At 42.1% G+C, this 27,985-nt stretch overlaps 1 long non-coding RNA gene and 1 pseudogene across 1 annotated transcript; one reads left to right on the plus strand and one right to left on the minus strand.

The window, feature by feature from the left end:
* Positions 1-373: 373 nt before the first annotated feature.
* Positions 374-27,966, minus strand: LOC131279695 (uncharacterized). Its single transcript, XR_009187098.1, has 2 exons — positions 27,829-27,966; positions 374-2,425 (listed from the first exon to the last, which is right to left on the minus strand). It is a non-coding gene; the product is annotated as an uncharacterized lncRNA (long non-coding RNA).
* LOC101445517 (large ribosomal subunit protein eL19-like) lies at positions 22,075-22,651 on the plus strand (annotated as a pseudogene).
* Positions 27,967-27,985: the final 19 nt, after the last annotated feature.

Raw genomic sequence — 27,985 nt, forward strand, 5'->3', positions numbered from 1 at the left:
GGCACGCCTTTACCAGGAGACCCCAGAGATTGAACCCAGGTCCTCCCATATGGTAGGTGGAAGCCCAATCACTTGAGCCACATCCTGCTTCCCTCTCACTCTCTTTTAATTGCATGAATCTACAAGCACATAGCTTAGGAACTACTAGTAGTTATCCTGCAACCATGAAGGGAAAGTTTGCTGAGAACAAAACCAGCCTCTAGGAAGTGGAGCAGAAAAACTGAAACAGTAAAACCAGGTATTAGTCATGTCATTTAAGCTGCTAGATCAAGCTATGCCTTTCTGCGATCAGCTCACAATAGGTTGGCTCAAAGGGAAAGCGACACAGAACTTTAGGAAGTAAAGGACAGAGAGAAAGACACAAGAGAGGAGATAAGGATGGGACCGGGGACTCACAGCTTCTGGAACTGAGAGCCTCGACCCTAGTTTCCACCTCGTATTTATTGGAAACTACCAAGCAGCTGTTTGCTATCTGAACTGCAACATCATCTACAATAATAAGAAACAACTGCATCACCTACAATAGAACAGGTACAACATTTACAATAAGAAACAGGTAAGCCAGTTTCCCACATTTCCCCTTTTTTGTTTTTGCAAAGTCTACGCAAATGACGTTTCACTGATTAACAAAGCTTCCTGAGTGATAGTTTCACTTTTAGGTTTGAATAATACTCATTAAATTTTTTCTCAATACATTCAGTCCCAGGATTGTTCAAACTTAACACAAGAGATTTATATATATACATTCAACAAGTTACATTTCTATATCACTTACAGTTCGTCAAATCACTTAAGTATATGTTACATTATTAAAGTTTTGATTAGTATTCAAGCATTTTATACATAATCCATAACTGCAGCAATAAACAAGACTTCCAACTAGCAGACATTTAATGAACAGACTTTTATTTCTCATGGGCTTAATATTCCCGACTGGCAAGGCTGTATAGGCAGTACTTGATCCAAAACGATCTCATTTTGCCCAGTTTGTATAGTGCTCTCAGCATCTTCACTGGACCTGGGGCCACATTCCATTCACAGGCTAAGTCAATATCCACCTTCTCCCTCTTTTTTTATTTTTTAAAGCAGCCTGCTGGAGGTCCTCCTACTCCCATGAAGGACCTTTTCTAATTAACACATCTCAACGAGGGATAAAAGATTTTTAGTATTCCAACCATATTACAAGTTCCATTAACATGAGAAAGCATTGTACTTTATCAATTGTAGCAGATGATACAGTTTTGTCTTACCAACCAAACAACATTTAAGAATTTGATAGAGTAGCAGGGACCTTACAGCTTCTCCCACTTGTTGGCCTATTCCAGGCCCTTAAGATACCATCGTCTCTGAGGCTTCTTAGTGGGGTCACTGCCACAGGTTTCTTCTATGCAGCCAGATTCATTGCCGTCAAGGCTTCAGAAAGCCTTGAAGAACTACAAAAGTCCATCGCTGACCTTTTCACACAGTTTTTGCACTTTTTGTATTCATTCAGGCTTGTTTTACTTTTACAAAACACATCTCACTGAATGCTACCACAATACTTTTACCACTTGCTATATGCATACTAGTTCAGTCCCACCTATCTCCATTTCTGATAACACTAACCATTTAAAAAATACACCTTATGACACTTCAGTTAGCATTCCCACAAACTTTTTACCTTTTTCAATATTCACTTAACTTTTATATCCCATTTATTCCTTCCTCCCTTTTTCTGTCATCTCCCTCCCTCCCTTTTTCTGTCATCTCCCTCCCTCCCTTTTTCTGTCATCTCCCTCCCTCCCTTTTTCTGTCATCTCCCTCCCTCCCTTTTTCTGTCATCTCCCTCCCTCCCTTTTTCTAACTCTCCCTCCCTTTTTCTGTCATCTCCCTCCCTCCCTTTTTCTGTCATCTCTCTCCCTCCCTTTTTCTAACTCTCCCTCCCTTTTTCTAACTCTCCCTCCCTTTTTCTAACTCTCCCTCCCTTTTACTAACTCTCCCTCCCTTTTTCTAACTCTCCCTCCCTTTTTCTACTTCTTTTTTCCTTTTCCTTGAACAATCACACACTGAAACAATTACAACCACACACACTGACATTGAACAAACACAAAAGCAGTTCCAAATCTATTAACCTAGAATTTCTTCATTGCTTCCTTTCATAATCCAACATTACTTTTCCAGTTTCCATCCTCTCAACTTCCTTCTTAATCTCTTTCTGTCCCCAAGTCATACTTGCTTTATGATGAACAAGTCCTGTAGTTTAGCTGCTTTGATGTAAAGCCATTCTAGTCTTTGGAATAAAACCCAGCTGTGCAGTTTCTAGCATTTGTCTCTCCACCTGCGTGACCAGAGGTTCTGAGTTCCACAGGAACTTTCCTCGTCTCTTGGTGTTCATGGTATGGCTTTATCTGTCGAGCTGGTACCCACACAGGACATTCTCCATCTCCTGGGGAAATACAAGCAAACACTCAAGGACTTTGAAGGTTTTCCAAACCACTCGGGGCTCTGCGCCTTTACTCCAACTTTAGTTTTGCTCAAGGCAATGCTTCTTCCCTTCAGGTCCCTTTTCTGGCGCCAGTTGCTGCGAGCCTTCTTCCCTTCGTGCACCACGTTGGGCACCAGTTGCTGCCATCAACTCAGAATAGGTTGGCTTGAAGGGAAGGTGACACAGAACTTTATGAAATAAAGGACAGAGAGAAAGACACAAAAGAGGAGATAAAGATGGGACCAGGGACTCACAGCTTCTGGAACTGAGAGCCTCGACTCTGATTCTAGTTTCCACCTCATATTTATTGGAAACTACCAAGCAGCTGTTTGTTATTAGAACTGTAACATCATCTACAATAATAAGGAACAACTGCATCATCTAAATAGAACAGGTGCAACATTTACAATAAGGAACAGGTAAGCCAGTTTCCCACAACAATGCCTGAACCTATACACTTTTGGACTTTTTAGTAATGTGTATCAATAAATTCCCTTAATTTTCTTAGTCCATTTGAGTATAATTCTGTTACCTGTATATACAAAGTCTTAGTGACATACAAACCTGTTGCTATTTAGGCACTAGTAACTAGTAGTTACTAGTGATAGACACAAAAGCACAACATTTGAAGCCTGGTCCCAAAGAGATCAAGTTTTGACTAGGGAGCATTCATTCAATTACTAATTCAACATTTATTGAACACCTACTGTCCAGCCACTGGACTAAGCACAAGAATTAAAAGTTAAATAACATATTATTCCTATCCTCAAGGAATTTCCAATTTAGTGGGGTAAATATATGAGAAAATCAGTAATTTTGGAATATATTAATTATATACATGTATACACACATGCACACACACACATATGAGTTGTCTGCATGGAGTTCTAAGTGACCATAGTAGAGAGACATCCAAACTGATTTAGGAAAGCTTTACTAGAGGAAGTAAAATTCAAATTGACTCCTGAAAACTGCAAAGGACTTAGAATGATGATTCTGGTGGAGTGGTGTTTGGGGCACTGGGTAGAGGGAGGGAGGACAGGAATCAAGAAGGGAGGAACAGTATTCCAGGAAGAAAAACATTTGCAAATCATCAGAGAATGAAATAGCATGAAACCTCTGGAGAACTGTGAAGACAGTGTTTCTAACAGGGGATAGGAAAAGGATTGACACAATCAGAAGAGAAGAGAAAGAGAAGGGATTTCCCCTTAGGATATGTAGTCAATTCTTAATTAGGCACAAGTGGCTTATCTGTGGTCAGATGGGACCTTCTCCTTCCCACCACTGTTTTAAGTCACTTCCCTTATTTCTCATCTCTTTTAAAGGTACCACTATTTTTTCCTACTACATATGCTGTAGCTGCAAAGTTTAGATATTCCAAGAAGGAAAACATGAGGCATTTTCTTTCCTTCATCAGCATATCTAAAGTACCAAGACCTACCCATTCTAAATCAGAGATGTTTCTTCAGGCTCTCCCACCTTTTTCCATTAGTCAGTCCTTCAACACTGATCATCGTTCTACCTATACTGGAGCTTTTAGTATAGCCTCGCAGTTCCTGCTCTTATTCCATTTCAGTTTCCCACAGTTTGGGCCTGAGTCTGCAGGTTGCCCTGCCTTCATTATGCCACAGCAGACTGGCTTAGTCTGGAAGAGCAGGGCTGGAATTTCTGTGAGCCTGTTTAACTTGGAAAGCCCAAAGACATTCTTGGATATCCTCATTATCTGAAGCAAAATTAATGGGAAATTTAGGTTGTTTCTCCTTGTTACTTCCTCTTCCTCTTATAAGTCTCTGTTTTTTGTGTTTTTGGATTTGTTTTTGTGTTTAGGTTCATGTCATCCACTCTTTCACCTTTTCCCAAACTCTTCACCATTCTTCCTCATTCTCTAAAGATCTGGGAGCACCTGGCTCATAGCCTTCCTTTCCACTCAACTTCTTCCATTCTCGTGGGAAATGTTAAGGTCCATGTGGCCTCTCGGTTTCATGTTCTCATTATCTCCAATCCAATGAATTTCTTCTCAACTCCACAGCAACCAATTATTTTCATAGTCTCACCAGCAACTGCACTACTCATGGCTAATTAAAGAATGCCACTCTGATCCAGGCTTTCTTCATGCTTTGATTCCCATTCTCTCTCTACTTCTCATTGGCATCATTCCACATTCTGTCCACATTCTTCAGTCTCTCCCTCACTCTGTAGTGCTCTTCTCATCTGCAATAAAATATGCTCCAGGTTCTCTTATGAAAAAATAGCCACAAACCAACTCTCTGAATCCAAACTTACTTTCAGCCCTAACTCCTACCCACCCCATAGTCAATTTTCTTGCAATAATTGGCTATGATGTCTCTTATTTCCTCTCCTCCAATTCACTCTTCAGTCCACTTCAATCTGGTTTCCATCCTCACCATTCTATCAATACTGTTTTTGATAAGGTCCCTGATAACCTTCATGATACTGAATTCAATAGGAACACTCTTCCTTCCTTGATACTATATTTTGCTAGTTTTCTCATCTCTCTGGCTCCTTTTTTTAAGTCTTTGCAAGCTCATTCTCCTTTCCACAGTCTTTGAGAATACTGAAGTTTCTTAAGACTCAGCCATAGTCCTCTTCTCTTTTCATGTTACGCTTTCTTCCTAGGCCATATCATCAACTCTTATGGCTTTACAATCTGTATGTTCAAGGCTCTCAATTATTTTTCCTGTCCAGACCCCTCTTCTGAAATCCCCACTCATATATTCATCCTAACTGACAAATCTGCTGCATTTTAATACCACCAGCCATTCAGTTGTGGATCTACCTTCCTCTCCCCTACATTTACTGTATATTAAGTCCTATCAACTTTACCTCCAAGATATATCTTATTTATTTATTTATTAAGAGAAATTGTATGTTTACATACAATTAATCCAACCAATTAGAAACTCTGCACAATTTAAGCATTAACTTCCCATTCCCTACCCCCACATTGGCCCCTGGTGACATATTCTAGTTTCTGACTCTATGAATTTGCTATTCTAATTATTTCATATCAGTGAGATAATAAAACATTTGTCCTTTTGTGTCTGACATTTCACTCAACATGATATCCTCAAGATTTACCCATGTTGTAGCATGCATCAGAATTTCATTCCTTTTTAATGGTGAATAATATTCCATTGTGTATATACCACATTTTGTTTATACACTCATAAGTTGGTGAACACTTGGGTTATTTCCATCTTTTGGCACTTGAGAATAATGCCACTATGAACATTAGTGTGCAAATATCTGTTTGAGTCCCTGTTTTCAATTCATTTGGTATATGTATATACCTAGAAGTAGGATTGCTGGATCATATGTAATTCTGTACTTAACTTTCTGAGGAACCATCGAACTTCTTCCATAGTGGCTGCACCATTTTACATTCCCACCAACAATGAATAAAATGTTCCTATTTCTCCACATCCTCTCCAACACTTGTCATTTTCCATTTTAAAACTAATTGTAGTGGATGTGAAATGGTATCTCATTGTAGCTTTGATTGCATTTCCCTAATGGCAAATGATGTTGAGCATCTTTTCATGCACTTTTTGGACATTTGTATATCTTATTTGGAGAAATGTATATTCAAATCTTTTGCTCCTTTTTAAATTGGGTTGTATTTTTGTTGTTGAATTGTAGGATTTCTCTATATATTCTGGATATTAAACCCTTATCAGAGATATGGTTTCCAAATACCTTCTCCCATTAAGGATGTTGCCTTTTTTTACCTTCATGATAAGTCCTTTGATGCAAAAATGTTTTGAATTTTGATAAGGTTTCATTTATCTATTTTTTTCTTTTGTTGCTTGTGCTTTATGTGTGAAGTCTAAGAAACCATTGCATAACACAAAGTCCTGAAGATGCTTCCCTATGTTTTCTTCTCTGAGTTTTATAGCTCTAGTTCTTATATTTAGGTCTTTGATCCATTTTGATCCATATGGTGTAAGATAGGGACTCAACTTCATTCTTTGGCATATGGACATCCAGTTTCCCCAGCACCATTTGTTGAAGAGACAATTCTATCTCAACTGAGCATATTTGGTACCATTGTCAAAAACCAGTTGGCCATAAACGTGAGAGTTGGTTTCTGAACACTCAAATCTATTCTATTGGTCCATATGTCTGTCCTTGTGCCATTACCATACTGTTTTGATTATGTTGGCTTTGTAATAAGTTTTAAGATCGGGAAGTATGAGTCCAACTTCATTCTTCTTTTTCAAGATGGCTTTGACTATTTGGGGTCTCTTACCCTTCCATATAATTGTGACATTTGGCTTTTCCATTTCTGCAAAGAAGGCTATTGGAATTTTGATTGGGATTTCCTTGAATCTGTAAACCACTTTGGGTAAGATTAATATCTTAAAAAATATTGCATCTTCCAATCCATGAATGTGGAATTCCTTCCATTTATTTAGGTCTTTGATTTCTTTTAGCAATGCTTTATAGTTTTCTGTGTACAAGTTCTTTAAATCCTTGGTTAGATTTATTACTAGATATTTGATTCTCTTAGTTGCTCTTGCAAATGGATTTTTTCTTGATTTCTTCTGGTTGTTCATTACTAGTATATAGAAACATTATTGATTTTGTGTGTTGATCTTGCACCCTGACATGTTGCTGAATTCATTTATTAATTCCAGTTGCTTTGCAGTGGAATTTTTAGGATTTTTCTGTTTATATGATCATATCATTTGCAAATAATGTTTTATTTCTTCCTTTACAATTTGAGTGTCTTTTATTTCTTTCTGTTGTCAAATTGCTCTAGCTAGAACTTCCAGTAAAATGTTGAATAACAGTGGTGACAGTGTACATCCTTTTCTTTTTCCTGCTGTTGGAGGGAAAGTTTTCAGTCTTTCATCATTGGGTATAATGTCAGCTGTGATTTTTTTTTTCATATATCCCCTTTATCATGTTGAGAAAGTTTCCTTCTATTCCTAGTTTTCTAAGTGTGTTTATTTAAAATCAAGATGGGGTGCTGGGTTTTGTCAAATGCCTTTTCTGCATCAATTGAGATGATCATTTGGTTTCCTTCCTTTTTCTGTTAATGTGGTGCATTACATTCATTGATTTTCTTATGTTGAACCACACTTGCATACTTGGGATAGATAACACTGGATTATGGTGTATAATTCTTGTAATGTGCTGGTGGATTCAGTTTGCTAGTATTTTTGTTAACAAATCAATTTTATTGATAAATATTAAAGCATAGATCCATCTAAAGTGTATAATCAACAGTATTCTGTGTAATCACATATTTGTGCATTCATTACTTCAGTCATTCTTAGAGCACTCTCATTATTCCAATCATAATAAACAACAAACAAATAAAACTCACCTCTCAATCTCTCTATGCTTCCCCTGCCATACATAGCTGCTATTCTTTTTCCTTCTCTCTAGTACATTTATATTTATGTTTTGTAAAAACAGTCTTAGATATGGTTTGCGAGTATTTTATTGTGGTTTTTTGCATCTATATTCATAAGGGATATTGGTCCACAGTTTTCTTTTTTTGTGGTAATTTTATCTGGTGTTTTAGTCAGCCAAAGGAGTACTGATGCAAAGTACCAGAAATCTGTTGGCTTTTATAAAGGCTATTTATTTAGGGTAAGAGCTTACAGTCCCGAAGCCCTAAACAGTCCAACTCAAGGCTGCTTTCTCACCAAAGTCAGTTGCCATGTGTTGAAGCAAGATGGCAGCTGTAGGCTGGCATGGGGCTTGTCTCTCAGGGCTTCCTATATCAGTCTGGCATAGGGCTCATTTCTTTCCAGGCTTTCTCAGCTGCTCAGCAGCAAACTATCAGGTGAATGGCTCATCTCTCCCTGGGGATCCAGTATCAAAACTGACAAAGTTCTGGGAAACGGACTTTGGCCCAGTGGATAGGGCGTCCGTCTACCACATGGGAGGCCCGCGGTTCAAACCCCGGGCCTCCTTGACCCATGTGGAGCTGGCCCATGCGCAGTGCTGATGCGCGCAAGGAGTGCCGTGCCATACAGGGGTGTTCCCCGCGTAGGGGAGCCCCATGCACAAGGAGTGCACCCATAATAGAGCCGCCCAGCGCGAAGGAGGGAGCAGCCTGCTGAGGAATGGCACCGCCCACACTTTCCCGTGCTGCTGACGACAACAGAAGCGGACAGAGAAACAAGACGCAGCAAAAAGACACAGAAAACAGACAACCGGGGGAGGGGAGGGGAATTAAATAAATAAAAATAAATCTTTAAAAAAAAAACTGACAAAGTTCTGGGAATGGATGTGGTGCAATCAGTTGAGCGCCTGCCTCCCACATGGGAGGTCCCTGGTTTGGTTCCTGGTGCCTTCTGAAAAAAACAGAAACGAGAAGCAAAACAAATGATAAAACCTACTCAGGGAAGTTGATGTGGCTCAGTGGTTACATACCGGCTTCCTACATACGAGGTCCCGGGTTTAATCCCTGGACCCCAGTACCTCAAAAAAAAGTCTCTCTCTCTCTTCTTCTTGAGTAAGCGTCTTTTTCAGCCCACCCAGGGGGGCAGGGACTCAACCCTCGGTCATGCCCTTCTAAAGTGGTTCAATCAAAAGCCCTAAATTGATTTAATCAAGTAAACTTAAAACCTTTGTATTTAATTCAGTCAAAGTGTATCATACCCAGAGGAACAGACCAGTTCACAAACACAGTCTCTCTTTTTCTGGGATTCGTAAATAATCTCAAACTGCCACATGTGGATTTGGTACCAGGTGATGTTGGCCTTACAGAATGAGTTAGTGTTCCCTTCTATTCAATTTTTCTAAGAGTTTGAGCAGGATAGGTGTTAATTTTTCTTGGGATATTTGGTAAAATTCACCTCTGAAGCCATCTCTTCCTAGGTTTACCTTTTTTGGGAGGCTTTTGATTACTGACTCAATCTCTTTACTAGTTAGTGGTTTGCTGAGATCTACTTTTTCTTGAGTCAATATATTTTTAGAAATTTGTCTGTTTTCATTTGGGTTGTCTTATTTGTTGGTATACAGTTGTCCATAGTATCCTCTTATAGTCCTTTTTATTTTCCTGGGGTTGGAAAGTCCCCTTTTTTCATTTCTGATTTTAGTTATTTGTGCTTTCTTCTTTCCCCCTTCATCAGTTTAGCTTAAAATTTGTCAATATTATGGATCTTTTCAAAGAACCAACTTTTGATTGTGTTGATTCTATGGTTTTTGTTTTTATCCTCTGCACTAATCTTTGTTATTTCTTCTGCTTACTTTGAATTTAGTTTGTTCTTCTTTTTCTAGATCCTCTAGTTTTGAGGTAAGGTTTTTGATTTGAGATCCTTCTTCTTTTTTAATGTAAGCATCGAGAGCTATAAATTTCCTTCTCAGTAGAGCCTTTGCTGCATCTCATTAGTTTTGGTATGTTATGCTTTCATTTTCATTTGCCTCAAGATATTTCCTAATTTTCTTCATGATTTCTTCTTTGACCCATTAGTTATTTAAGAGAATGTTATTTAATTTCCATATATTTACAAATTTTCCATTTCTCCTTCTGTTATTGATATCTAGATTCATTCCATTGTGGTTGGAATAGATGCAATGTGTGATTATTTTTAATTTATTGAGACTTGTTTTGTGACCAAAGATATGAACTATCCTGGAGAATGATCCATATGCACTCAACAAGAACTGTGTTTCTGCTGCTGTTGGGTAAATGTTCTATATATGTCTATTAGGTCTAGCTGGTTTAGAGTTTTGTCCAAATTTTCTACTTCTTTATTGATCTATCGAGATATTCTATTCATTATTGAAACTTATGTATCAAAATCTCCTACTGTTGATAAGGGAACATCTATTTTTGCCTTCAAATCTGCTAATATGTGCTTCAAATATTCTGCAGCTCCATTATTAGGTGCATGTAAATTTATAAATGTTATGTCTTGTTGAATTGACCCCTTTATTAGTATACAATTACTCTTTTCATCCCTCATAAGAATTTTTGACTTAAAATTAAATATTTTTTAAGATTTATTTATTTATTTAATTCCCCCCCCCCCCCCCCCCCGGTTGTCTGTTCTCTGTGTCTAAATAGACACATGTCTTGTTTCTTTGTCCGCTTCTGTTGTCGTCAGCGGCATGGGAAGTATGGGCGGTGCCATTCCTGGGCAGGCTGCACTTTCTTTCGCGCTGGGCGGCTCTCCCTACGGGGCGCACTCCTTGCGCGTGGGGCTCCCCCCCGCGGGGGACACCCCTGCGTGGCAGGGCACTCCTTGCGCATCAGCACTGCGCATGGGCCAGCTCCACACGGGTCAAGGAGGCCCGGGGTTTGAACCGCGGACCTCCCATGTGGTAGACGGACGCCCCAACCACTGGGCCAAGTCCGTTTCCCAAAAAAAGTAATTTTTATCTGATATTAGCATAGCTTCCCTTGTCTCTTTTGGTATGCATGGTATTTTTTTTTCCATCCTTTCACTTTTGACCTACTTATATCTTTGAATTTAAAGTGAGTCTTTTGTAAACAGCATATAGTTGGCTCATGCTTTTTTAAAATTCATTCTGCCAATATCTACCTTTTGACTAGGGAGTTTAACCTAAGTTTAAAAGTAACTACTGATAATGCAGTACTTTCTTTTGCCATTTTTCTATTTTTTTGTTTGTAAGTCAACAAACTTATATTTTATTTATTTTATTTCTCTCCTCTTCCCCCCACCCGCCCCCCACTGTCTGCTCTCTGTGTCCATTCACTGTGTGTTCTTCTGTGTCTGCTTGCATTCTTGTCAGCGGCACTGGGAATCTGTCTCTTTTTGTTGCATCATCTTGCTGCCTCAGTGCTCTGTGTGTGCGGTGCCACTCCTGGACAGGCTGCACTTTTTTTGCACAGAGTGGCTCTCCTTGAGAGGCGCACTCCTTGCGAGTGGGGCTCCCCTACGTCGGGGACACCCCTGTGTGTCACGGCACTCCTTGTGCGTAGCAGCGCTGCACATGGGCCAGCTCCACATGGGTCAGGAGGCCCTGGGTATAGAACCCTGGACCCTCCATATGGTAGACATATGGCTCTGATATGGCTCTATCAATTGAGCCAAATCCGCTTCCCTTTATATATTTTTTGACAGTTAATTCTTCCATTAATGCCTACTACCATGTTTTTATTTGTGGGGTTTTTTTGTATTATATTAAGTTCCTTCTCATTTCTTTCTTTTTGTTTTCTCCCCCCATCCCTGCCCTGCTGTTTTTGCTGTCTGTGTCCATTTGCTGTGTGGTCTTCTGTATCTATTTCTCTTTTTGTCTTCTCTTCTTGTCTTTCTCCTCTGGGACTCACCAGGATTCCATCCTGGGGACCTCGGATGTGGGGAGAGGTTCCCTGTCAATTGCACCACCTCAGTTCCTAGTCTCTGCTGCACTTCACCTTGACGCTCCCCTTTGTCTCTTTTTTGTTGTGACATCATCTTGCTGTGTGACTCATTTGTGTGGGCACTGGCTCACCACACAGGCACTTGGCTCACCACGAGGGCTCTTGCTCGCCGTGTGGGCACTCATGCAGGCTTCGGCTCACCATACGGGCACTCAGCTCTCCATGCAGGCACTTGGCTCACCTCACGGGCACTAGACTCACCACGTGGGCACTCGCATGGGCACTCAGCTTGCTGTGCAGGCACCCATGTGGGCACTCAGCTCACCACGTGGGCACCTGGCTAGCTGCGCGGGCACTCGGCTTGCCACATGGACACTGGCTTGCTGTGCAGGCATGTTTTCTCTTCTTCTTTTTTACCAGGAGGCCCCAGGGATTGAGTCCGGGTCCTCCCATACGGTAGGCGGAAGCCCTATCACTTCAGCCACATCTGCTTCCCCTCATTTCCTTCTTTCTTTCTTCGTTCTTTTTCTTCATTTCTATCTAAATATACTTTTCTAGTATTTTCTTTGTGATTAACCTGGGTTAAAATTTAACATCTTAAATATATTACAATCATATTTGATTTGATACCAACTTATCTTTTTTTTTTTTAATTAATTTATTTATTTATTTCTCTCCCCTTCCCCCCACCCCGGTTGTCTGTTCACTGTGTCTATTTGCTGCATCTTGTTTGTCCGCTTCTGTTGTCAGCAGCACTGGGAATCTATGTTTCTTTTTGTTGTGTCATCTTGTTGTGTCAGCTCTCCGTGTGTGCGGCGCCATTCCTGGGCAGGCTGCACTTTCTTTTGCGCTGGGCGGCTCTCCTTACGGGGCACACTCCTTGCGTGTGGGGCTCCCCTATGTGGGGGACACCCCTGTGTGGCAGGGCACTCCTTGCGCGCATCAGCACTGCACATGGGCCAGCTCCACACGGGTCAAGGAGGCCCGGGGTTTGAACCGTGGACCTCCCATGTGGTAGGCAGATGCCCTAACCACTGGGCCAAGTCTGCCATCCCAACTTATCTTTAATAGCATATACTTACACTGTTCCTCTACCTCTCAATCTTCCCACTTTTGTACTTTCTACAAATTATATCTTTGTACACTGTATGTCTAAAACCATTGATTTATCATTACTTTTTTTTTTTTTAGGTACCCGGGTCGGGGATCAAACCTAGGACCTTGTATGTGGGTAGCCAGCACTCAACCACTGAGCCACATCGACTTCCCTGAGTTGGTTTTATTGTTCGTTTTGCTTGTTGTTTGTTTTTGTTTTTTCAGGAGGCACTGGGAACCAAACCTGGGACTTCCCATGTGGTAGGTGGGCACTCAACTGCTTGAGCCACATCCACTCCTATCATTACTTTTTATGCATTTGCATCTTAGCATCTGTAAGAAGAAGTGAAATTATGTAACAAACAATACAATGCAGTACTAGTGGCCTTTATAAATACCCATATGGTTACCTTTACCAGAGGTTTTTATTTCTTTATTCTTCTTTGATACACTATCTAATGTCTTTTCCTGTCATTCTGAAGAATTCTCTTTAGCTTTGCTTATAGGGCAGGTGTAATGATAATTAAATTCTTCAGCTTATCTGGGAATGTCTTAACCTCTCCCTCATTTTTTTTTTTATTGTTTGAACAATAAAAACCAAGAGAACAATATCAGATAATGATGGGGTTCATCATTTTCCCCTTCCAGAATTATATTCTATTGAATTCAAGCAGGCTTGACACCTCAGTCATCATAATTAATTTTTCCCTCTCTTTGGTCCCTAATATAATATCAATTGTGAAGTTTTATTCTTTGCATCTCTGAAATAACTCTTTTAAATCTTTTTTTCCCTTCTATCCCACTGCCATTACCCAAGTTCTAATTCATTCCTCAATGAGGAGTGAAGAGCAAAGGTAGAGAGGCAGAGAAGCACAGGGGATTTATGGGATATGTGAACACTTCAGTATTGCTGAAGCATAGAATTTTTGAAGAAGAATACACATAATGCTGAAAGCCTAGACTCCAGATACATTGAGGTGAGCCATAGAAAGAATGAGCAGGACCATAAACTTTATTCTCCCTCATTTTCGACAGAAAGGCTTTCCAGATATAAAATTCTTGGTTGGCATTTTTCACCCCTTCTTTTCAGCACATCAAATATTTTGTATCCCTGCTTTCTTGTCTCCATATTGTTCATTCATTGTTTTCCTCATTTCCTTTAGTTCTTTCTCTGGTTTCCTTTATCTCTTTGAACATATTGAGGCTCATCATTTTAAAGTCTCTTTAGTCCAAAGTGTGTCCTCTTTGTTAATGGTTTCTGGATTTTTATCTTGCTTCTTTTGGATGATCCATAATTTCCTATTTCTTTTTTGTCTTGCAATCTTTTGTTATATACTGTGCATTTAATATTTTAAAATGTTAACTCTGGTGTTTAGTCCATGAACTGGCTGTTCCTTAAATTTTTGTCCAGATAATGATATGAAAGAAATTTTCTTGAATGCTAGGAACTAACCAAAACAAAGAAACCAAAGCAAGCAGCATCTTTCACTGTCTTTGAAAATTGGCTCTGCTTTTGTTGGTGGTCTCCTTCAGAGCTTAACCTCCTATCAACGAGATCATCCTAAGGCAAATGGTAAGTGCAGGGTCCTGTCTGTCTTATCTGAGCCCATGTGGATTCAGAGCTGGAGAGGCTGCTTCTTTTCCTAGTCTCGTGCTTGCTAGAGGCCCTAAGAATTCCCCACTACAGTTTACAGGAGTTAGAGAATGCCCCCTCTATTCCCTTTAAAATAGACCTCATCCCCCCTCTTGGATGCCTTCTTAAGTGATTTAATGGGGGTAGTCCTGTGTTCCAGGCTGCTTCCACTTAATTGTTTCCCACACTGTCCCAGCTGTCTGCAAGGGAATCTCTGCCTTCAGGACAAAATCTGGGAGGGTGAGCAGGAGGTATGTTCCCATCTCAGTCTCTCAGACTTCTCAGAAGAGCTGCACCATGTGAAAAAAGCACAGCCTGCCCAGGAGGGGTGCCACACGAACGGAGAGCTGAGGCAGCAAGATGATGCAACAACAACAAAAAAGAGATGTAGTTTCCCAGTGCTGCCTGATAATACAAGTGGGCGCAGAAGAACACACAGCAAATAGACAGAGAGAGCAGACAATGGGGGTAGGGGGGAAGGGGAGTGAAATAAATAAATCTTAAAAAAAAAAAAAAGAATGAGTATCAACCATACTACCACCAGTCAGCAGTAGCATGAGAGCAAGGCCTGGAGAGAGGACGGTGAAGGCAGAAAGTCAAGTGGGAGAATACTTTAATAAACCAAACAAGTGATGATGGCAACTGCATTAAGGCGGAGGTAGTAGAAATAGAAAGACTGAAGAGATTTTTAAGAAGTAGAATAGTTAGACCTTGCTGACTGAATCCAGCAGGTAAATTCCATGCCTCTATGGAGCTTACATTGTAGTAGGGGAGGCAGATAATACATCAAATAAACAAAAGGATACATGACACAATCCTGTAGTGTTACAGACTATGAAGGAAAATAAAACAGTAAAAGACATAAAAGCACAGCAAGTGAAAGAGTTATTTTAGATAGGGTGGTCTCCCTGAGAAGGGGACATTAGAATGCTGTGAGGAGACAAGCCATGTGAATATCTGGAGAAAGATTATTTCAGGCAGAGTGAATAGCAAGTGCAAAGGCCCAAAAGTGGACCTGTGCTTGGCATATATTTGAGAAACAACAAGACTAGTGTGGCTAAAACACAGAAAAGAGGAAGGGGAGCAGGGAGGAGATCAGGTCAGAATAAAGCAAGAGGCAAGATCAGAAGGGCCTTGTAGATCATGGAAAAAGCTTTGGATTTTATTTTAAGTGCGATGTGACTCAATGGAGGGATTGAACAGGGGAGCAACATGTCTTAACTTACATTGTAAAAGGATCACTCTGAATAGACAAAGAAGGGAAGAGTGGAGGCAGAGCAGCCAGTTAGCCAAAAAGGATCGAGGAGAAAGATAATGGTGATTTTAACAAGTAGCAGCAATTGAGGTAGTGAGCATTGATCAGATTATTCCAGTATATTTTGAAGGCAGGGCTGATGGATGTGCTGATGGATTGAGTGAGGGCATTAGAAAAAGAGAGGAATCAGTGATGATCCCAGCATTTCTGGTCTGAGCAATAGGGTGAATGATAGAGTCATTTAATGAGATGAGGGAAACTGGGAGGCAGGGAACAAAGAGATTTGTTTTGGATATGTTCAGTTTGGAATACCATTAAACATCCAAGTAGAGTTGCTACTAGAGATATGAATCTGGAGTTCAGGGGAGAGGTTGAGGCTGGAGATAAGCATTTTTGAAGTCAATAGCATATAGATTGATATTTAAAATTATAGAATTAGGTAAGATTTTCTAAGAAATTAGTTGTAAACAAAACAATGAGTAGAAGTCTGAGAATGGAGCAATAGAATACTCCAATACTTAAAGGTTGAGAAGATCAAACAGAGAGAAGATCAAACAAAGAGACTGAGGAGTGGCCAGTGAGGTGGGAAGAAAATCAGTAGAGGGTGAAAGCCAGGCAAAGATGGTCTTTCAAGAAAGAGGGAATAATCAACTAGTCAAATGTTACTATTAAGTCAAGTAAGTTGAAAACTGGATTTGGCAACATCAAAGTTATTGGTGACTTTGATAAGAGCAATCTCAGGAGTAATGGGGATAAAAAGCCACACTGGAGTAGGCTAAGATACAATAGAAAGAAAAGCAGAAGTTTCACTCTCTAAAGGGGAGCAGAGAAGTGATGTAGATATGGTGTCAAAGGACAAAGAATGGAGGAAAAATTGGTGATGCAGGAGAGAGAAGGGACAAGTGTGGAGGCAAAATCCTTGAGGTGGGTTTTGTGATATTTGGTCTGGAGCTCAAAAGAGAGGTAGAAGCTGTAGATCTCAATTTTGGAATGACTAACTTACATACGATAGTGACAAACGAAGGAGTGGACGAAATTGCTTGAGGTGAGTGAAAAACAGAAGCCAAGGACAGAACCCTGAGGAATCAAAACTTAAGGGGAGGGAAACAGACTTTGACCCAGTGGTTAGGGCGTCCGTCTACCATATGGGAGGTCCGCGGTTCAAACCCCGGGCCTCCTTGACCCGTGTGCAGCTGGCCATGCGCAGTGCTGATGCGCGCAAGGAGTGCCGTGCCACGCAAGGGTGTCCCCCGCGTGGGGGAGCCCCACGTGCAAGTGCGCCCGTGAGGAGAGCCGCCCAGCGTGAAAAGAAAGAGCAGCCTGCCCAGGAATGGCGCCGCCCACACTTCCTGTGCCGCTGACGACAACAGAAGCGGACAAAAAAACAAGATGCAGCAAATAGACACCAAGAACAGACAACCAGGGGAGGGGGGGAAATTAAATAAATAAATAAATCTTTAAAAAAAAAAACAAAAAACAAAACTTAAGGGGAGAAAGGAAGAAGATCTAGGAAGGAAGGCTGAGAAGAAATGTCCTCCATTCTCTGATCATTTTTATGCCTATACCACATGGCACATTGCTTCACCCCTTCATACCTGGAAAGTCTTCCCTTCCCCAGATTCACCCCCATTCCTCATATTACTTTATACATACCTTTATTAGCACCTATTTCACTGCATTTATATCATATGTCTGCTTCTATCAACCTGTGAAGCAAGTCCCCTGGTTGAAAGCTGTGTTACGTGGGATTCTATGTCCATGGTTCGGTCATTACATAAGCTCTAGATAGTGGTGCTGGATGAGGCTCAGTGGGCAGGAATTTCCAAGGTGGCCAATGATGAAGGCTGGTAATGCCCACTGGCAAATCTTTTTTTTTTTCAAGATTAATTTTATTCATCTATTTCTCCCCACCCACTTGCCACCTGCATCTGCTGTGTCTGTCTGTCTTCCCTGACTCCCCAGGAGACACTGGGAGTTGAACCCAGGACCCCCGATGTGGGAGGGAGGTGCCCAATTGCTTGAGCCACTTCCGCTCCCTGCTTTGCTGCACCTCTCATTATGTTTTCCTCCCCGTGTCTCTTGTTGCATCATTTTGTTGTGTCAGCTCACTGCACCTTCCTGTTACATCAGTGCAGCTGTCTTCTTTAGGAGGCACTGGGAACCTCTGCTCCCTGCTTTGCTGAGTCTCCCACCATGCCTTTTCTTCTTGTGTCTCTTGTTGTGCCATCCTGCTGTGTCAGCTTGCCATGCCTGCCTGCCATGCCAGCTCGCTGTCCTCTCCAGGAGGCACTGGGAACAAACCAGGGACCTCCCAGGTGGTAGGTGGGAGCTCAGCCACCTGAGCCACATCCACCTCCTGGCAAGTCATTTGGTTCCTCTTCCCTAGTGGAAACCTTCACATTTCAAAACCGCTCCTGAATATACATACATATGACCTTACCCCAAACACCTTTGATCTTCCAGACTTTTCCTTCCAGGCATCCTATCAGAGGGCTAGGCCATTGGCCACTGCTAAGGAATCTGTTTGTATTTTCACTTCTGTCTACTTTTCCTTATATACAAAGTAGATGACCAGGGACAATGCTTGCAGCTCCCATTGGAAAAATTTACCCTTTCCCACTGATTTTCAAAGCCATCTGAAAAATGTAACTATAATGCAGCCACCATCTATGCACCCACATACCACGTTGAGTCACTGTTAGGGATTGAATCATGTCTCCCACAAAAGGCATGCTCAGGTCCCAACCTCTGATCCTGTGGGTGTGAACTCATTCGTAAACAGTGCCTTTGAAGATGTTTTTAGTTAAGGTTTGCCATAACTGAATGAGGGTAGGTCTTAATCCAGTATGACTGAAGTCCTGATGAGCAAAGGAAATTGAACACAGGAGAAGCCACAGAGAGTAGCCAAAAGCTGTAAGTCAGTGGAACCCAGAAGAGAAAAGAGACACCACTACCACATGCACTGCCCTGTGACAGAAAAGCCAAGGGCCAAGGAAAGCAGGAGGCCAGCCCCAGAGTGCCACAATCTTCGAGGAGAAAGCATCATCTTGCTGATGAGGTCATATTCGACTTTTCCTAGCCTCAAAACCGTAAACCAATGAATTCCCATTGCTAAGAAAACCCATTGTATGGTATTTGTTTTAGCAGCTGGGAAACTGAAATACCCACCCAGAAACCAAACTTTGCTTTTACTCTCCTCCTTCAGCTGGTCATATAGAACACCCCGCAACCCCACCCACCACCAACCCAGCACTAGGTATGAGCCTGGGTGACATGGGGGTTGGGGATACCAGGTTGTATAGCTTACAAGTGCTCTCTATTCATGTTTGGGCTTGATCATCGATGTTCCGTTTCCATCTTACAAGAAATGCTACTGCATCTGTCTGAACCAATATATCCCAGCTCATAATAGGCAGTTCTGGACATACGGTTACTTGGTGCTCTATAGCCAAGTGTTCTGTCTGAGCAAGGCCCAATATCACACTAGGCTACTAAAGTAGTTTGAAACTGTATGTACCCCAGAAAAGATCATGTCCTTAGACCTAATCTATTCCTGTGGGTGAGACCTTTTGATTAAATCCATTCAGTTTTGGGCCTTTGATTAGATTTCTCACAAGGTATGACCCAGAATGGGTCTTGATCTTCTGAGGTCCTTTATAAACTGGATGAATTTGGAGGACAAGAGCAAAGAGAAAAGAGCCAGGATCTCATAGAGGAACACACAGAAGCTGAGAGAGAATGCCATGAAAGCAAGAAGCTGAAATCAATGGAACCTGGGAGAGAGAAAGCTACAGAAGGAGCAGCCAGAAGTTGAAAGCAACAGAGCCTGGAGGAGAAGGCAGAAGCCCGCAAACACCGCCACTGTGCCCTGCCATGTGACAGGAGTCCAGGGTCACTAGCAGCTGTGTCCTTGGGGAGAGAGCGTCACCTGATGCCTTGATTTGGATGTTTTCCTCAGTCTTGGAACTTTAAGCTTATAAGTTAATAAATCCCATTGTCAAAGCCAACCCATCTCTGGGAATATTTGCCTTGGCAGTCTTTAGCAAATGAAAATAGATACTCAAAAGGTAAATCATTCTCTATTACAGAAGATATGGTCTTGCTCCAGAATCCCATGGACTACATTGCAATTTTCCCACTGGGAAAATAAGTTCCAAACGGCATGTTTTCCCACCTCTGACACCTACAACACAACAGAGTCTATGAGAATATATGGCCTAAGTGGCAGAGATGCTTCTACTGCAATTTGGACCTTCTGAAGAGCACTTTTCCTGCTCTGTGCCTGGAATCTAAAATGTCACCTGGTGTTTGGGCTAGACTGGTATTCCTAGGTGTGGAATGTTTTGCACTAGGACATAAAGAGACATAGGTGGCACTGTGCCTTTTTTGGTAAGGGATGCAAGATGTAACAATCTCTCTTTTACTTTGGAGGGATATATGGACATACCTCTGGCCACTGGATTCTTAAAAACTTCACTGAAGCAGCAGGTTCTTGAATCATTGTAGCATTTTCTCCTACTCTCTGGAGCACATGTGCCTTACCAAGGTCTCCAGCATACTGGTCATTTCTTGCTTGTCCTGTCTGGCCCCCATAATATCATCAATGTAATGGAATCAATGTGATAGTCTGTGGGACGTCCAGGAGGTCCAGCTCTCTTTGGACTATATTACGACAGAGGGCAGTGAGTTAACATAGCCTTTAGGCAAAACTGTAAATGATTATTTTATGTCCCACATGAAGGTAGATTGTTTCTGATGTTCTTTCCTCATCAGAATGGGAAAGAATGCATTCAACAAATCACTGGCCATCTACAATGTACCTGATGCCATATTAATCTGCTCTAACAATAAAACCACCAGTGTGATTGGGGCTATTACTTGCTTGAGCCTGCAGTAGTCTGCAGTCTTTCTCCAGCTTCCATCTGATTACTGCAGAGGCCCGGCTGGCTAATTAAATGGAGATATGATAAGGACCATTCTCCCTACCTCCACATCCTTTAGGTCTTAAATAGCAGCACTCATCTCTACCATACCCCTGGTAGGTGATGTTGTTTTGTATTTACTATGCTGGCTGGGGGTGGGGGGTTATTTTCTGGTATTTTCACTCGACCTTTCCCATTCTGATGACTCTTATGTCACAGGTGAAGGAGCTAAAGAGGGTCTTACTCTGTCAAGTATATCAGCTCTAGATGACACCCTTGGGAACTGGAGAGATGATCACTGGGTGGGTCTAAAGACTCAGTGGGCCCACTATGAGCCAGATGTCAGATAGACTTTATTTATTACCCAGCTTCCCTAAGATAATAAACAGGGTGCTATGATGGTGCTTTGGGTCTCAGGACATCAGTGTGAACTCAGAGTCAAGTCCAAGAGTCCTCAGATTGTCTGCTTATCCCCCTGTCCCCACGTAAATGGCCATAGTAGAAAGACTGGAGGAATCATTACATATATACTTGCTTCAGTGCTGCAGGTTCTTTCTTTCTAGAAACTGGACACCTTGAGAGTCAACAGGTTTCAGATATGAAAAGTGGCTTAGATTCAGGAATTGAACAAGAGATACTGACTTGGGGGTGGCGACCTTTCTTAGTCTCCAGCTCCTTCATTTTTGCCTTTTTCTAGACGTATATGTTAACTTGCCTGTTTTTTGCCCCTAAGGATACCAAGCTCTATAACCAGTTCTACAACTCCCTATAGGGCCAAGACCTCTTGGCTGCCATTCTTGCTAGATATTGCTGGTCTTTATGGTAATTGTAGCTTCTGGGTTCTGGTAACTAAGTGCTACAATCTGGCCTCTATTACTGGGAGGTGAGGGGAGGAGAAGGATCATTCCTACAGTTATTAATCAACCAGTTCTGTGACTGTCTCTCCTGCAGTCAAGCACAGGACTACAGAAAACTTCTTAGTGATGCCTTGCCCCATTCACCAGTGTTTCTGATGGCTGTAGTGAATTTTGTGTCTGCTGGGCCCACCTGTGGAACACGTTCTTCTGATAGGTCTTCTGGCCTCACATATTACATCCATTCCAGCATGCCCACTTTTCTCTACCTCTTTATTCATTTCTCTACCATAAGCCAGAACAGAACAGACATTTCTTCTTTACTCAGCATTAGTCATCACACTTTCCAGGTTTCTAAGAGCTCCCCACCAAGCAGTGAGTTCGTAGCAACCTCTAAAGTCCTTTCCAGGTGTTAAATCCTATGTCCCAAGAAAGCACCCCCAAGTCAATGAATTATTCATTACCCAGTCTTATATGCCAGGCCCCTTGATCAAGCAACCTCAAAACTCAATCCCAGAGTTCTTTCCTTTTGGCCGTAGCCATGAGTATGCTCAGGCTTCAGAAGAGGCTTGCCTCCAGCATCCTCTGCTGTGGCAAGAATGTGTGACTGGACCCCAATGAAACCTATGAAATCACCAATACCAACTCCTGTCAGCAGATTTGGAAGCTGATCAAAGACGGGCTGATCATCCACTGGCAGTGACTGTCCATTCCTGGGCTTGATGCCAGAAAGACACCTTGGTGTAACCAAAGGGCAGGCAGATGGGCATAGGTAAGCAACAGAATATTGCCAATGCTTGAATGCCTGAGAAGGCAACCTGGATAAGGAAAATAAAAATTCTGTGCCAGCAGCTCAAAAAATACCATGAATCTAAGAAAACTGACTGCCACATGTATCACAGCCTGTACCTGAAGGTGAAAGGGAATGTGTTCAAGAACAAGTGGATTCTCAGAGAACACATCCATCAGACAAGGTGTGTAAGAAGCTCCTGGCTGATCAGGCTGAGGCCTGCAGGTCCAAGGCCAAGGAGGCATGCAAGCAATGTGAGAAGCAGCTCCAGGCCAAGAAGAAGGAGCTTATCAAGACTCTGTCAAAGAAGGAAGAGACCAAGAAATAGAGCTCCCCTACTCTGGCCTGTATATAAGGACCTCAGCAATTACATAAATGAATCATTCAATAAAACAAGACTTTATCCAAAAACAAAAACAAAAACAAAAAATAAATCCAATCCCAGATGTACTCCCCTGGCTTTTGCCTGTATATGTGAGCTAATTCTTATACTACTTTGTGTATACTCTCTCTCCTCCTTTATTAGACTCAGCATGTTGCCAGCAGGATTGTGTTAGCGTTTAATTCTAGCTAATGGCCTGACAGCCAGGACAGGAGATAGGGGCAACTTCTGTGCTGTCTTGTGGGAGGAGAGGCTCTGCCTTTTCCAACATGGGGAGCTCTTACTAACGTCACTTCTGCAAACTTGGAAACTTCAGAGGTCTGCCAAGCTAACATTCTTGAGAATGTTCATTCGTAATGTCCCATCCCTTGTTTCAGAGTCTGAGGTTTACCCAGCCAGAACCCTGATATGCTTTGGCTGTGCATTTAAATGTTTCTGTAGCTCTGTGATTCTAAGTTTCATGTCCTGAGTCTGCAGCTCAACTGTGTCAGCTTTTCCACTGCAGGAGATAAAAGCCTCTTTGTAAGCTACTAAAAAGAGGTCCTCTGTCTCTCACACTTAGCCAAGGGGACCCTTAGTTTCTCATTATCTCTCTTCAGAGTGTCAACAGAATTTAGCAGTAACCAGCCAACTCCACTGTCCTCATAGGCACTGTTCATCCCCGTATATTTCAAATGTCTGAAACTGTACCTGCAAGGGCTTTCCCCTCCATGGAATGTCTTCCCAGGTTGCCACCAATGAACTCTTTAAGAATTGGGCCACCATCTTGTGCTAGGAACTACCCATGCACCCATACTACCCAGGATGGGATGCTGTTTGCCCACTGAATAGCAAGTGAGCCAGTCCTGAAACCCTAACTTAGTATCTGCTTTTTTGGATCTCTCCTGGCCCCATGTCTGTTAGTTTGGTTTCTCTGAAAATCAGATACCAAGTGGGATTTGACATGCAAGGAGACTTATTGGGGAAATTTTCTGAGAAGGGTAAAAGAGGAGGGAGCAGAAGGTGGGAAAGCCTGAAGACAGTGATGTAGGTCTGACACCTATGAGGGAGAAGGTAAAGAAGGAAGAGTTGGGCAGATAGTCTAAGAGAGCATGCAGCACAGGCCTAAGAGAGTTTCAGCCAGGCTGATGGGTACTCCTTGAACCAAAGTTGCCTATTAGAAGAGTGCCAAGTTTTGCAGGAATAGGCGTGCATTAGAACCCCTGCTGTACTCAGTCACTGACCAGGACTGGACAATTATTTCTTGAGGGCTTTGCAAAAATCAAAGCTGGTTAAGCCTTCCAATATCTTTACGCTAAAAACCTTTGCTATTTAAAAAATATTCTTGCAAAATGATTGAGGTAAAAAATCACATATGGGGTGCAGCAACCAAAACTAAAATATCTTTTTATGCAAGTAGCAAATTATAGCTGCTACAGATAAAATATGAATGGATAGATTGGGAGACATACTTTTAGGAAGAAGAAAGGGACTTTGATCTGAAATCACTTTTAAAATTCCCCACTTAGGGAAATGGACTTGGCCCAGTAGTTAGGGCATCCGTCTACCACATGGGAGGTATGCGGTTCAAACCCCGGGCCTCCTTGACCCATGTGGAGCTGGCCCATGCGCAGTGCTGATGCACTCAAGGAGTGCCCTGCCACGCAGGGGTGTCCCCCGCGTAGGGGAGCCCCACGCACAAGGAATGCGCCCCGTAAGGAGAACCACCCAACGCGAAAGAAAGTGCACACTGCCCAGGAATGGTGCCATGCACACGGAGAGCTGACACAACAAGATGACGCAACAAAAAGAAACACAGATTCCGGTGCCACTGACAACAACAGAAGCAGACAAAGAAACAAGACACAGCAAATAGACACAAAGAACAGACAACCACGGTGGGGGTGGGGAGAAAAAAAATTCTCCACTTAAATGTATCTTTTGCCATTTTCTAACATAAAGTGATCCTATATGACATTTGCTAACAATATTTACTGGGTTATTAACTTTACCAAACTATTTCATTTACTTCCAGTGGAATGGCAAGGTTTTTATTCTACAGTTTGTAAAGTATTATGCTTTATTGTGATATATTTTAAATCTGTTTTTCATCTCTAAAGTAACAATAAACAGCAGCTTTCAATTAGGTGATCATTTCCCATCCTTTGCAAAATTGTGCAAAAAAAGCAGCAAAATATCTAAGAACTCTAGTTCTGAGGGTGAATGCAGAACTTTCATTAACGGCCAAATGACCTGCTTTGTCCAGGGAGAAAGTCTCTCAGTATTTCACCTAAAAAGGCTGTGATCAACAAAATTCTGCTCCTTTAATAGAAGAAAAGACTAGTTTTAAATGATAAGAATAGTAATCTGAAATACTGGAATTTCTTCTCATTTTACTTCTCCAATTCATACATATATTAATCTCTATGTAACCAGTATGTTTATAGCAATCAATAAATACTTGTTTATTTATTCAACAAATATTTCAAGGAAACGGACTTTGGCCCAGTGGTTAGGGCGTCAGTCTACCATATGGGAGGTCCGTGGTTCAAGCCCCAGGCCTCCTTGACCCGTGCGGAGCTGGCCCAAGCGCAGTGCTGATGCGCAAGGAGTGCTGTGCTACACAGGGGTGTCCCCCGCGTAGGGGAGCCCCACGCGCAAGGAGTGCACCCATAAGGAGAGCCGCCCAGCGCGAAGGAGGGAGCAGCCTGCCGAGGAATGGCGCCGCCCACACTTCCCGTGCCGCTGACAACATCAGAAGCGGACAAAGAAACAAGACGCAGCAAAAAAAGACACAGAAAACAGACAACCGGGGGAGGGGAGAGGAATTAAATAAAATAAAAAATAAATCTTTAAAAAAAAAAAACAAACAAATATTTCTAGAGTATATACCTTATGCCAGGTCCTAGATTGAAAAAGACATAGGGTACTGGCGCTCAAAGAACCCACTTTTCAATTACATTACTTTTCAGGTTAACCTCTCATTTTATTTCTTTCAAAGAGACACCACAAGTTTTTTAAAATTACTTTTTTTTTAAGGTAGTTTATCACAGTAGCTGTCCAGCAGTCAGGTCCCTGCTTCTGCAGCTACCACTCAAAGCACTAAGTGTTCTCTTTATGGTTATGGTTTTGGGAACATTGTCCAAACCTTTTCTTCCCTAGCTCTCCTTATAATTTGTCATCAAGACAGTGACACACTTGCAGGCATTTTTTTAAAAAGCATATTTAGTATATGGTCAGAAATATTTACAAGTTAGGCACTTATATAAAGAACCCAGTTTGGGGATTCATTCTTATTGATTCCTTTATTTGGGCAATGCTTCCAGTCCTCCCTCACTATTCTGCCACAGTTTATTTTGCTCCAGAATCTATGTACCTAGTGCCCCAAAATGTTTATATACCTTTCTTAGTTTATAGGTCTAGATCATTCTCTCAGGTTTTTACTACATTCCTTTCCTTTCTATATTCTTTGGCTTCTTTATTATTTTTCTCAGAGGGACACCTGGCTTAACTTTTTTTTTTTTTTTTTTTTTTTTTTAAAGATTTATTTATTTATTTAATTTCCCCCCCTCCCCTGGTTGTCTGTTCTTGGTGTCTATTTGCTGTGTCTTGTTTCTTTGTCCGCTTCTGTTGTCGTCAGCGGCTCAGCGGCACGGGAAGTGTGGGCGGTGCCATTCCTGGGCAGGCTGCTCTTTCTTTTCACGCTGGGCGGCTCTCCTTACGGGGCGCACTCCTTGCGCGTGGGGCTCCCCCACGCGAGGGACACCCCTGCGTGGCACGGCACTCCTTGCGCACATCAGCGCTGCACATGGCCAGCTCCACACGGGTCAAGGAGGCCCGGGGTTTGAACCGCGGACCTCCCATATGGTAGACGGACGCCCTAACCACTGGGCCAAAGTCCGTTTCCCCCTGGCTTAACTTTTTAATGAAATAATTATTTATTGAGCATTTATGGGCAAGACATTATGTTAGGTGCTGAATTGTTATGCTATGATGCACTCTCTTGGGAAAACAAGATTTCCCTTCTTACCCACATCCAGCTACCTTTGCTACCCTGAATTTATGATATGTAGGGGACAAAAACATTTACCCAGAGTGATTCACACATTCTGTGAGACAATTTATCACTCTATCTTATAATGTAGGGGATTGCAGAGCACTTTGCATTCCCGGGTGTTCAAGAAACATGCTTAACTACCTATACAATAATTTCAAAAAAACTTATGAAGAGCAAGTACAGTGAATTTATAACCATTTCCCAAAAGAAAGGCCACATTAGCTGGCAAGAAAGCTAATGGTTACTACTCTTTCCTTAGCAATGTACCAGATCTCTGAGGCTTGCTCCTTGGAATTCCTTCTCAATTTTATTAGTGCCAAACATTTGATTGGTTTGGGACCACAAAACCAAATTCTAATTGAATTCATGAAGGAAAACGGGAACTAAATGACATAAATGATGGCAAAAACAAACATTAATACCCAAAAGGCATATCGCTACATATCCCCCATCCTTGAAATGCCTTGGTGACTTACAAACCTAATCTAGGGCCACGTATTTTTACTCAACAGATACAGACCAGGAAAGGCTATTAATAACTAGAAATGTATCCCTCGCATTTCCCTTTGTCATATACTGCCCACGAAATGACTTAACCAGCTATCTTTCTTGAACAAATAATTCATTTAGTGTTTCTATGTGACTGTGAAGTTATTCCCTTAGTGAAGGGAAGCAAGATCACAGAAAAAGATGACACGACAGTCAATTCTTCACGAATGATTGAAAAAGCAGTGAACCCTCGGAAGCCCGGATCCAGAGCTCTGGGTCACCAGATCGTGAAACCTGCACGGGGAGAAAGCCGTCGAAGGAAGAGCTTAAGCATGCGGAGACCTTAAGACTTTCTGACTAAAACCTACCAACTTGTATCAACAAACCAGTTGCAGTTAGGGGTTGACTGAAGTGAATGGACTCGCCCACAGCGCCTATTCCGCCCAAATCGAGTCCTGGAGCCATAGTCACGACACCGAGGACCAAGACCGCGCCTGCGTCCGATACCGGGGGAATCCCGCGAAGAGCTGAGCGAGTGGTGAGCACGGAGAAAAGAGTAGATGCTCTCTGGCTGGGGTTGTGGGAGCCGGCGAAGTACCTATTAAGTCAGTGCTGGTAGCCCAAATGTCCGTACAGGCTCTCCCGGTTGTCAATGCTAGCGCGGGTTTAAATCCTCTAATAGGCGAGCTCTCACCGCACGCCTCTGGTCCCGAGCGCCCCTAGCAACCACCCGCCGCCAAAAGCGGAAACGCGAC

Source organism: Dasypus novemcinctus, chromosome 9 (genome assembly GCF_030445035.2).
Source record: "Dasypus novemcinctus isolate mDasNov1 chromosome 9, mDasNov1.1.hap2, whole genome shotgun sequence".
Taxonomy (NCBI): Eukaryota; Metazoa; Chordata; class Mammalia; order Cingulata; family Dasypodidae; genus Dasypus; species Dasypus novemcinctus.